This window comes from Bombus huntii, unplaced genomic scaffold (assembly GCF_024542735.1).
Source record: "Bombus huntii isolate Logan2020A unplaced genomic scaffold, iyBomHunt1.1 ctg00000101.1, whole genome shotgun sequence".
In the NCBI taxonomy this organism is placed as follows: Eukaryota; Metazoa; Arthropoda; class Insecta; order Hymenoptera; family Apidae; genus Bombus; species Bombus huntii.
In genome coordinates, this window is record NW_026099355.1 from 172501 (window position 1) to 185000 (window position 12500).

A 12500-nucleotide genomic window follows, 5' to 3' on the forward strand; every position below is an offset into this window, starting at 1 on the left:
GACTTAGTCGCGTGCGAGTAAAAAGCAATACGCCGCTGGACTTAGTCGCGTACAAACAGAAAGCAATACGCCGCTGGACTTAGTCGCGTGCGAGCATAAAGCAATACGCCGCTGGGACTTTGTCTCCTGCGGTTAAAAAAAATAATTTCGCTACGTACGGCCGATGGTCGTGCGTAGCGATTTTTTTTTCCTTTAAATCAAACAACGAGACGCACGAATAGAAAGCGATACGCCGCTGGGACATTGTCTCGTGCGAGCATAAAGCAATACGCCGCTGGACTTAGTCGCGTACAAACAGAAAGCAATACGCCGCTGGACTTAGTCGCGTGCGAGCATAAAGCAATACGCCGCTGGACTTAGTCGCGTGCGAGTAAAAAGCAATACGCCGCTGGACTTAGTCGCGTACAAACAGAAAGCAATACGCCGCTGGACTTAGTCGCGTGCGAGCATAAAGCAATACGCCGCTGGGACTTTGTCTCCTGCGGTTAAAAAAAATAATTTCGCTACGTACGGCCGATGGTCGTGCGTAGCGATTTTTTTTTCCTTTAAATCAAACAACGAGACGCACGAATAGAAAGCGATACGCCGCTGGGACTTTGTCTCGTGCGAGTAAAAAGCAATACGCCGCTGGACTTAGTCGCGTACAAACAGAAAGCAATACGCCGCTGGACTTAGTCGCGTACAAACAGAAAGCAATACGCCGCTGGACTTAGCCGCGTGCGAGCATAAAGCAATACGCCGCTGGACTTAGTCGCGTACAAACTGAAAGCAATACGCCGCTGGACTTAGTCGCGTGCGAGCATAAAGCAATACGCCGCTGGACTTAGCCGCTCGTGCTACCGCTGCGCGCGCACCTCCGAATCAGCGGGTATGCGCCGGAGTAGGTAACACTCTCTTAAGGTACGCCGTTCTGCGCAGCTCGTATTGCGCGCGCGCGCGCGCGCTTTTTCAAATATTTTTAAACGTTTTTCCGCGTTTTTTCCCGTTTCTTCGCGTTTTTTCCCGTTTTTTCCCGTTTTTTCCCGTTTTCCACGTTTTTTCCCGTTTCACGAGAGAGACGAAAACGAGGAAAATAATCGCGACAAATGCTCGCTCGCTGCGCTCGCTCGGACGAATATAGCCCAACCCAAAACCGATCCCAAGCGTTCGAACGAAGATTTCGATGAAATCGAAGAACGAACGCTAAAGGGATTGGTTTTGGGTTGGGCTACTTTTTTTTTCGAGCGAGCGGAGCGAGCGAGCAACGCGTAAGAGCGTATCGTTGCGTCGCAGGGACTTTGAAATATTCGCCACTGTTCGAACGTTCGAGTCGAAATAACTCGAGAAAAAGCGTTATAACGCATCGAAATTATCAGTGAAATCGTTACGTATCGACGAAATCTAGTCGAAAGTAGCGATTTCACTTTATTTTTTTAAAAAATTTCATCCTCCGGACCAACGTGACCGGGACGTTGGAACTTAGAATTTTTTCGCACCGCTACGAAAGTACCGAAAGTTCAACTCGAAATAACTCGCCAAAAAGCGTTATAACGTATCGAAATTTTGCGTGAAATCGTTACGTTTCGACGAAATCTAGTCGAAAGTAGCGATTTCACTTTATTTTTTTAAAAAATTTCATCCTCCGGACCAACGTGACCGGGACGTTGGAACTTAGAATTTTTTCGCACCGTTACGAAAGTACCGAAAGTTCAACTCGAAATAACTCGCCAAAAAGCGTTATAACGTATCGAAATTTTGCGTGAAATCGTTACGTTTCGACGAAATCTAGTCGAAAGTAGCGATTTCACTTTATTTTTTTAAAAAATTTCATCCTCCGGACCAACGTGACCGGGACGTTGGAACTTAGAATTTTTTCGCACCGTTACGAAAGTACCGAAAGTTCAACTCGAAATAACTCGCTAAAAAGCGTTATAACGTATCGAAATTTTGCGTGAAATCGTTACGTATCGACGAAATCTAGTCGAAAGTAGCGATTTCACTTTATTTTTTTAAAAAATTTCATCCTCCGGACCAACGTGACCGGGACGTTGGAACTTAGAATTTTTTCGCACCGTTACGAAAGTACCGAAAGTTCAACTCGAAATAACTCGCCAAAAAGCGTTATAACGTATCGAAATTTTGCGTGAAATCGTTACGTTTCGACGAAATCTAGTCGAAAGTAGCGATTTCACTTTATTTTTTTAAAAAATTTCATCCTCCGGACCAACGTGACCGGGACGTTGGAACTTAGAATTTTTTCGCACCGTTACGAAAGTACCGAAAGTTCAACTCGAAATAACTCGCCAAAAAGCGTTATAACGTATCGAAATTTTGCGTGAAATCGTTACGTTTCGACGAAATCTAGTCGAAAGTAGCGATTTCACTTTATTTTTTTAAAAAATTTCATCCTCCGGACCAACGTGACCGGGACGTTGGAACTTAGAATTTTTTCGCCCCGTTACGAAAGTACCGAATGTTCAACTCGAAATAACTCGCCAAAAAGCGTTATAACGTATCGAAATTTTGTGTGAAATCGTTACGTATCGACGAAATCTAGTCGAAAGTAGCGATTTCACTTTATTTTTTTAAAAAATTTCATCCTCCGGACCAACGTGACCGGGACGTTGGAACTTAGAATTTTTTCGCACCGCTACGAAAAGGCCGAAAGATCCCCTCCAAATAACTCGTTAAAAAGTGTTAGAAGGTACGAATATTTTTCAAGAAATCGTTATAACTCGATAAAATACGTCGGGATTAAGCGTTTATATCGTCGGCAGACGGATATAAAAACGTTTGGACCGACACGACCGGTCGTTGGAACATAGAAAAATTCCGAGCCGGTACGTTGGGACTTAGAAAAATTCCGAGGGCGAAAAAGTTTTTTCGAGTTTATTCGTTAAAAAGCGTTACAAGGTATGAATTTTTTTGCATAAATCGACGTAACTCGACGAAATACGTCGGGATTAATGGTTTATTTCCGTCCGAGAACGATTTTTAAAAACGGACCTATGCGGCCGGTCGTTCGTACTTAGAAAATTTTCGGACCGAACACTCTTTTTCGATTAATTCGTTAAAAAGCGTTATAACGTACGAATATTTTTCAAGAAATCGTTATAACTCGATAAAATACGTCGGGATTAAGCGTTTATATCGTCGGCAGACGGATATAAAAACGTTTGGACCGACACGACCGGTCGTTGGAACATAGAAAAATTCCGAGCCGGTACGTTGGGACTTAGAAAAATTCCGAGCGCGAAAAAGTTTTTTCGAGTTTATTCGTTAAAAAGCGTTACAAGGTATGAATTTTTTTGCATAAATCGACGTAACTCGACGAAATACGTCGGGATTAATGGTTTATTTCCGTCCGAGAACGATTTTTAAAAACGGACCTATGCGGCCGGTCGTTCGTACTTAGAAAATTTTCGGACCGAACACTCTTTTTCGATTAATTCGTTAAAAAGCGTTATAACGTACGAATATTTTTCAAGAAATCGTTATAACTCGATAAAATACGTCGGGATTAAGCGTTTATATCGTCGGCAGACGGATATAAAAACGTTTGGACCGACACGACCGGTCGTTGGAACATAGAAAAATTCCGAGCCGGTACGTTGGGACTTAGAAAAATTCCGAGCGCGAAAAAGTTTTTTCGAGTTTATTCGTTAAAAAGCGTTACAAGGTATGAATTTTTTTGCATAAATCGACGTAACTCGACGAAATACGTCGGGATTAATGGTTTATTTCCGTCCGAGAACGATTTTTAAAAACGGACCTATGCGGCCGGTCGTTCGTACTTAGAAAATTTTCGGACCGAACACTCTTTTTCGATTAATTCGTTAAAAAGCGTTATAACGTACGAATATTTTTCAAGAAATCGTTATAACTCGATAAAATACGTCGGGATTAAGCGTTTATATCGTCGGCAGACGGATATAAAAACGTTTGGACCGACACGACCGGTCGTTGGAACATAGAAAAATTCCGAGCCGGTACGTTGGGACTTAGAAAAATTCCGAGCGCGAAAAAGTTTTTTCGAGTTTATTCGTTAAAAAGCGTTACAAGGTATGAATTTTTTTGCATAAATCGACGTAACTCGACGAAATACGTCGGGATTAATGGTTTATTTCCGTCCGAGAACGATTTTTAAAAACGGACCTATGCGGCCGGTCGTTCGTACTTAGAAAATTTTCGGACCGAACACTCTTTTTCGATTAATTCGTTAAAAAGCGTTATAACGTACGAATATTTTTCAAGAAATCGTTATAACTCGATAAAATACGTCGGGATTAAGCGTTTATATCGTCGGCAGACGGATATAAAAACGTTTGGACCGACACGACCGGTCGTTGGAACATAGAAAAATTCCGAGCCGGTACGTTGGGACTTAGAAAAATTCCGAGGGCGAAAAAGTTTTTTCGAGTTTATTCGTTTAAAAGCGTTACAAGGTATGAATTTTTTTACGGGAATCGTTCTATCTCTATTAAATACGTCGGGATTAAACATTTTTATCGATTTTTTCAAAAAATTAGCGTTCGTCGAACTGACACGACTGGGATATTTTTCTAATTTTTTCGTTAATTAACGTTACAAGGTATATATTTTTTTGCATATTTCTACTTATTTTAACGTATTGTAATTGATTATAAACTTATTTTTTGTCCGTATTCGATAAAAGAGTATGTTTACTGATGCAATTTTTCGGTGAAAAAAAAAATTAATTTTTTGGTAAAAATGCATTTCTATTATGTTAATAAAACGTCTGGTAATGTATTTCGATGGTTGGATATTGGCTTTGTATAGTAGTGATCGAGCGTTCGCGAGACTAAGTTCCAGCGTCCCTTCCGAACGGTACGTTGCTACGGAGGTTTTGCACCGTAAGCGCGCGGCCGCTAGCCCGGCCGGCGCCGGCCTTCCGGCTGGCGCTTTCGTATCTATAAGAGAGACGTCGAGCCGGACGGTTCGGTCGGAACAGCGTTGAGCGCGTGGCTATTCTACGGCCTCGGTTGAGAATTCAGTCACCGCTCCTCGAGTCTTAGTGTATTTTACGCTATTTCTCGACTGTTCCTCCGTTCTCGTTCTGGTTTTTTCTCTACACTGCTGCGCCGCGGGTCGCTGTCCTGGACGTAATGACCAAATATCGTGGCAAGGTTCCCCTGAGTCGGGAAGCTGGTGACCTGTGTGTACGTATTCTAACAAAAATTGTTAGATGCGTGTGTGCTTGTACTAACTGAGCATCGATTCATTCAAAAGAGTATAACCGTCTGCTTTCTATAAAAACTTCTGCTTTCGCAGAAGTATCCGATGAGGCGGTAGGAGCGTACTATCTTTGCGTAGTATGTCTTCTGCCGAAAATGTTCTACCGATTGAAAGAATATTCTTACGGTATGTCCAGCGCGACGCACTGGGATACGCGCTTGTTCGTTCAGCGTGAGGTGCGTATACGTGCTTTACCGCTAAGATATTCTAATAAGTCTTTTTACACGAAGACAGCATTATGGAAATGTTCCTTTAGAAGTACGATTCTAAACATTTTATATAAGACTATGAGAGAGAGAGAGAGAGAGAGAAGAGAGGAGGTGGAGTTGAGAATTACAAAGTGGCTGCGAGCGGCGTTCGAAGATTATTACTGAACTATGGGTGTATCTCGAACGTCGCTAGGAGATATATTTTATAGATATATCTATCTTAAGAACGAAAAGTCTCGTCGTACGGTGCTTACGTCCCACCTACGACACGAAGAGAACTTAAACGAAATTTATAAGAATTGTTATACGAATAAGATCCCTGGTTGATCCTGCCAGTAGTCATATGCTTGTCTCAAAGATTAAGCCATGCATGTCTCAGTACATGCCGCATTAAGGTGAAACCGCGAATGGCTCATTAAATCAGTTATGGTTTCTTAGATCATACCTACATTTACTTGGATAACTGTGGTAATTCTAGAGCTAATACATGCAAACAGATTCCGACCAGAGATGGTAGGAATGCTTTTATTAGATCAAAACCAATCGGTGGCGGATGGCTCGTCTGTCCGTCCATCGTTTGTTTTGGTGACTCTGAATAACTTTGTGCTGATCGCATGGTCATCTAGCACCGGCGACGCATCTTTCAAATGTCTGCCTTATCAACTGTCGATGGTAGGTTCTGCGCCTACCATGGTTGTAACGGGTAACGGGGAATCAGGGTTCGATTCCGGAGAGGGAGCCTGAGAAACAGCTACCACATCCAAGGAAGGCAGCAGGCGCGCAAATTACCCACTCCCGGCACGGGGAGGTAGTGACGAAAAATAACGATACGGGACTCATCCGAGGCCCCGTAATCGGAATGAGTACACTTTAAATCCTTTAACGAGGACCAATTGGAGGGCAAGTCTGGTGCCAGCAGCCGCGGTAATTCCAGCTCCAATAGCGTATATTAAAGTTGTTGCGGTTAAAAAGCTCGTAGTTGAATCTGTGTGTCACAGTGTCGGTTCACCGCTCGCGGTGTTTAACTGGCATTATGTGGTACGTCCTATCGGTGGGCTTAGCTCCTCGCGGGCGGTCCAACTAATATCCCATCGCGGTGCTCTTCACTGAGTGTCGAGGTGGGCCGATACGTTTACTTTGAACAAATTAGAGTGCTTAAAGCAGGCTACCTTCGCCTGAATACTGTGTGCATGGAATAATGGAATAGGACCTCGGTTCTATTTTGTTGGTTTTCGGAGCCCCGAGGTAATGATTAATAGGGACAGATGGGGGCATTCGTATTGCGACGTTAGAGGTGAAATTCTTGGATCGTCGCAAGACGGACAGAAGCGAAAGCATTTGCCAAAAATGTTTTCATTAATCAAGAACGAAAGTTAGAGGTTCGAAGGCGATCAGATACCGCCCTAGTTCTAACCATAAACGATGCCAGCCAGCGATCCGCCGAAGTTCCTCCGATGACTCGGCGGGCAGCTTCCGGGAAACCAAAGCTTTTGGGTTCCGGGGGAAGTATGGTTGCAAAGCTGAAACTTAAAGGAATTGACGGAAGGGCACCACCAGGAGTGGAGCCTGCGGCTTAATTTGACTCAACACGGGAAACCTCACCAGGCCCGGACACCGGAAGGATTGACAGATTGATAGCTCTTTCTTGATTCGGTGGGTGGTGGTGCATGGCCGTTCTTAGTTGGTGGAGCGATTTGTCTGGTTAATTCCGATAACGAACGAGACTCTAGCCTGCTAAATAGACGTAACTTATGGTATCTCGAAGGCCCCCGGCTTCGGTCGGTGGGTTTTTACTACCAACGTACAAACAAATCTTCTTAGAGGAACAGGCGGCTTCTAGCCGCACGAGATTGAGCAATAACAGGTCTGTGATGCCCTTAGATGTTCTGGGCCGCACGCGCGCTACACTGAAGGAATCAGCGTGTTTTCCCTGGCCGAAAGGCCCGGGTAACCCGCTGAACCTCCTTCGTGCTAGGGATTGGGGCTTGCAATTATTCCCCATGAACGAGGAATTCCCAGTAAGCGCGAGTCATAAGCTCGCGTTGATTACGTCCCTGCCCTTTGTACACACCGCCCGTCGCTACTACCGATTGAATGATTTAGTGAGGTCTTCGGACTGGTGCGCGGCCAATGTGATAAGCATTGCCGATGTTACCGGGAAGATGACCAAACTTGATCATTTAGAGGAAGTAAAAGTCGTAACAAGGTTTCCGTAGGTGAACCTGCGGAAGGATCATTAACGATACGATACCAAAAGAATTTGACTTGAACACATATAAAAACTATGAAATATATATCACAATGGTCGGTAAGGAGCCGTACTCCTCCTGTATCGACGAAAGTATATACGACGTATTAACAAGCTATATACTTTAACAAACGAAAACGCCAGGGAGCTTGGCAACCTCCGTTGGCACGAATAGAAATATTCTTAAGGAGGAGACGACCCTCCAGCTACGGAATTATACGAAGAGAAGGTGGCACTCTCTCTCGATCATCGGGATGAAGAGATATATATATACAAGTATAAAAACGAAATGCGAATGAAACTTATTCGAGGCGCCTGCGTGAGGTCGTAAACAGAAAGACCCGCCGTCTCCGAAATAAAACATATAACATATAATATATATATATATATATGAAATTCTAATAAAAGGGAACTCTAGCTTCGAAAGAGCCAACAAAAGTTAAGGCTCGATATCAAACGAAAAAATTACGATGGAAACCAGGTGTAAAGAGAAATGCAGTCGTGGCGCCTGCGAGAGGCCGTACACAGAAAGACCCGCCGTCACGATCTCGTATTTCGTATTTGCATCGTGGAAACCGTACAAACGAAATATAAAAGTCCATGCAAACTAATAAGAAAATCTCTAAAGTGCCTCGTGTCGGAGTGATCATGCTCGCCTATTCTCTTCTATGTTTCGTGGTCTGTGTTGCGTTTGTTCTCCTCCTAGCAACGGGACATATCGAAGACTCCTCTTTGGGATCGAACGAAGCGTCTAGAACGAGTCGACGAGAGCGAAAGAACTTGTAGCGAGTCGCGCAGAGCGAAAGGATACCGATATACATCTTCGAAGGTTCTCTTCGAAGATCCATGGATACCTTCTGCGTCGACTTCTCTCGTCTCTTTCATCGAAACTCTCGTCGTTCTCGAAACGTGCTTCCTACCCAAAGGGCGTGTGCTCTTCGTATGTCGTTTCGTTCGAAATAACGAAACCACGTGTAACATACTCGTGGATCGGGTAACCTAGAACGAAGACGCATCGCGTGGATGTTGGCCCGCTATGCGACGATGACCGATGATGATGATGATGATGATGATATGATGATGATGATGATGATGATGTCGATGTCGACGACGACGACGATGAAGACGATGTGTAGCAACGATTCGTAACTAGTCTAGCCGAAGTTCGTTCAGAGGGGAACGCCGCCGGCTTCGAAGCCTCGATGTCGTGAGTCGGACACCCGTGCCGTCGCTAGAGTTTTTCAAACTCTGCTTCTGGATATTGGGACGAAAGACCGCTCGAGGACGACGACAGCCGTGCGTGCGTATCCCATCGAATTTTTTTTACACCACCTGAACGAGACTAAAGTTTCGTCTAGTTGATCGTCTACCGTCGCATAATGTATATTATATACCGTTCAGAGGGGACCGGCTGTCTATCCTCGTTGTCGTGAGTCGGACACCCGTGCCGTCGCTAGAGTTTTTCAAACTCTGCTTCTGGATATCGGGACGAAAGACCGCGCGAGGACGACGGATGCGAGTCCCATCGAATTTTTGACTTACACACTACCTGAACGAGACTTAAAGTTTCATATAATATACCGTTCAGAGGGGACCGGCTGTCTTTCCTCGTTGTCGTGAGTCGGACACCCGTGCCGTCGCTAGAGTTTTTCAAACTCTGCTTCTGGATATCGGGACGAAAGACCGCGCGAGGACGACGGATGCGAGTCCCATCGAATTTTTTATTTACACACTACCTGAACGAGACTTAAAGTTTCATCCAGTTTGTCGTCTATCATCGCATATATAATATACCGTTCAGAGGGGACCGGCTGTCTATCCTCGTTGTCGTGAGTCGGACACCCGTGCCGTCGCTAGAGTTTTTCAAACTCTGCTTCTGGATATCGGGACGAAAGACCGCGCGAGGACGACGGATGCGAGTCCCATCGAATTTTTGACTTACACACTACCTGAACGAGACTTAAAGTTTCATATAATATACCGTTCAGAGGGGACCGGCTGTCTTTCCTCGTTGTCGTGAGTCGGACACCCGTGCCGTCGCTAGAGTTTTTCAAACTCTGCTTCTGGATATCGGGACGAAAGACCGCGCGAGGACGACGGATGCGAGTCCCATCGAATTTTTGATTTACACACTACCTGAACGAGACTTAAAGTTTCATCCAGTTTGTCGTCTATCATCTCATATATAATATACCGTTCAGAGGGGACCGGCTGTCTATCCTCGTTGTCGTGAGTCGGACACCCGTGCCGTCGCTAGAGTTTTTCAAACTCTGCTTCTGGATGTTGGGACGAAAGACCGCGCGAGGACGATGGATGCGTGTCCCATCGAATTTTTGATTTACAAGACACACACTACCTGAACGAGACTAAAGTTTCATCGAGTTTATCGTCGCATAACCCGTTCGGAGGGGACCGGCTGTCTATCCTCGTTGTCGTGAGTCGGACACCCGTGCCGTCGCTAGAGTTTTTCAAACTCTGCTTCTGGATATCGGGACGAAAGACCGCGCGAGGACGATGGCTGCGAGTCCCATCGAATTTTTGTTTTTTTTTTTTTTTTTTAAAGAAAAAACACCACCCGAACGGAGATGTGTTCTATCTTTCGTCGATTTTTCATGCTTTCAGTCGGTCGCGTGGTCGCCATCCGTTCGGAGGGGATCGCCGGCTTCGAAACCTCGATGTCGTGAGTCGGACACCCGTGCCGTCGCTAGAGTTTTTCAAACTCTGCTTCTGGATATTGGGACGAAAGACCGCTCGAGGCGGACGGCCGCGCGAATCCCATCGAATCTTTACTATCACCCGAACGATGGAGAGATGCACGCGCGCTGTTTCTTGAATAATTGGACGAGAGAGTAGAATCAAACACATATATAACATGGGCTAGCCACCGTGCTTACTCGTTCGCGAGATCGTGTGCTGTACAGAGGATTCAGAATCGGGTGTATATATCCCCGTCGTTTCCTGACGAACGGAGCTTCGATCTCGATGGTTGTTATATATCATAATGTACTTTACGCCCGGCCGGCGAACGCGCGTATCTTCGCGCGTTCGTCGTTTTCTTTTTTTTCGAACGTTTTTGTGTCGTCAATCCTATGGCGACTTCTGCGCGTTCGATTCCCGTTGGTCGAACGTGACGGAACTCGGCTTCGCTAGAACCGAGAAGAGTACATTTGAGTATTGAACTGTTGTAAATTTATAAAAGATTACCCTGAACGGTGGATCACTTGGCTCGTGGGTCGATGAAGAACGCAGCTAATTGCGCGTCAACGTGTGAACTGCAGGACACATGAACATCGACATTTCGAACGCACATTGCGGTCCACGGATACAATTCCTGGACCACGCCTGGCTGAGGGTTGCTCACGTAAACCTAAGACTGCTTGCGTTGCGTATCGTTACTCTCCGTATCTGTCTCTCTCTGTCCCTTCTTGCCTTAACAACCCGCCGTCGTTCTTCTTTATATAAGAGAACGTTTCAGAGTCGGACGAAGGTACAAGAACGAGGATACGAATAAGAGCGGACGGAGAGAACATACGCGACGTACGAGCGATTGTTGGACGCTCGTCGGCGTTCGTCGCGGTCGTGCAGAGACCGTGCAAGTCGTACGCATGCTCGATATATAATCTATCGTGTTCACGGGAGACTACGAAACTCTACCTCTGTCTCTCTCTGTCCCTTCTTGCCTTGACAACCCGCCGTCGTTCTTCTTAAAAATTATAAGAGAACGTTTCAGAGTCGGACGAAGGTATACGAAGGGATACGAATAAGAGCGGAGAGAACCGGTCACGGACCTGCGTGAGTGCTCGCGGCGTCGTGAGTCGTCCTTACGAGGGCGACCGCCCGCTTATGCACCGCTTCGTGTATCGGTTATCGAACGTATATACTCGTAGTGTTCTCCTCGTGACCGATTTTTTTTTCATATCAGGCGATATATGCTACGTTTGCCGGTGTTCGACGCACGAAGGTCCGCGCCCCCGACGTCGTCTTAAAAGAATATTATATTTGGCGAGACTGAGAGAGAAAGCAAATATGGGAACTCGGTCGAGAGAGGAGAGAAGAGAGAACCAAAAAAAAAACCTAAACTCGATGGCGTGCGAAACTTTGCCATAATCTACCGTCTTTTCTTAAGACTCTCGTACAGCCCCAGGGATCGAATGCCCACTCCGTCTCTTCGCGAAAGCGACTGACAACAACGAGGACCGTCGCATCGATGGGTCGTCGTTGCGTTTTACACGCTCTGTGCTTTTTTACAAGCCCCGAAAGTATCAGCCGTAGATCCGGGAACGCACACGCGAGATTTCTTCGAGCGCTCTGACGACTTAGGGAGGTATGATCCCCAGCGTCGCGCGGAGATCGGAGAGTACACGTACTCGTATCGGGACGAATTTTCCCCGTCGTCGTGTATCTCTCTGCCCGCGCGCCTGGCTCCCGAAAAGCCACGTTCGTCGGAAATCTTACATATTATATATGTAACGCGTGTGCGAACTAGCGTGTGTCTAAGATCGGCTATACACGGGTGCTGCTGTAACTACAAGCTCGAGGTGTTTTCCGCAGCGTTTCTGTACCCGAGGAAGATGCGCATGTGAGTCCGTTACGAAGTTGTTCGTACGGTCGTCGTCGTCGGAGAGATCGTAGACGAGGAAGAAGACGATCCCCTTTGGCGAGGCTCGAGAAAAAAACTTTGAGAGAGACGAGGTATACACGCGCGTACGACTATGTCGTGCGCGCGTGTGATTTTTTTTTTATGGCAATTCGACGCTTCGAGAATAGAGAAAAGAGAGTGTTGGTCATCCCATGCCTCTTCGTCGTCT

General features: G+C 45.8%; 2 non-coding genes across 2 annotated transcripts; both read left to right on the forward strand.

Annotated features, from left to right (window-relative positions):
* The first annotated feature begins 5760 nt into the window (after positions 1-5760).
* LOC126876878 (small subunit ribosomal RNA) lies at positions 5761-7683 on the forward strand. Its single transcript, XR_007694594.1, has one exon. It is a non-coding gene; the product is annotated as a small subunit ribosomal RNA (ribosomal RNA).
* A 3210-nt stretch (positions 7684-10893) lies between these two features.
* On the forward strand, positions 10894-11048 carry LOC126876865 (5.8S ribosomal RNA). The gene has a single exon (XR_007694581.1). It is a non-coding gene; the product is annotated as a 5.8S ribosomal RNA (ribosomal RNA).
* The last annotated feature ends 1452 nt before the right edge of the window (positions 11049-12500 follow it).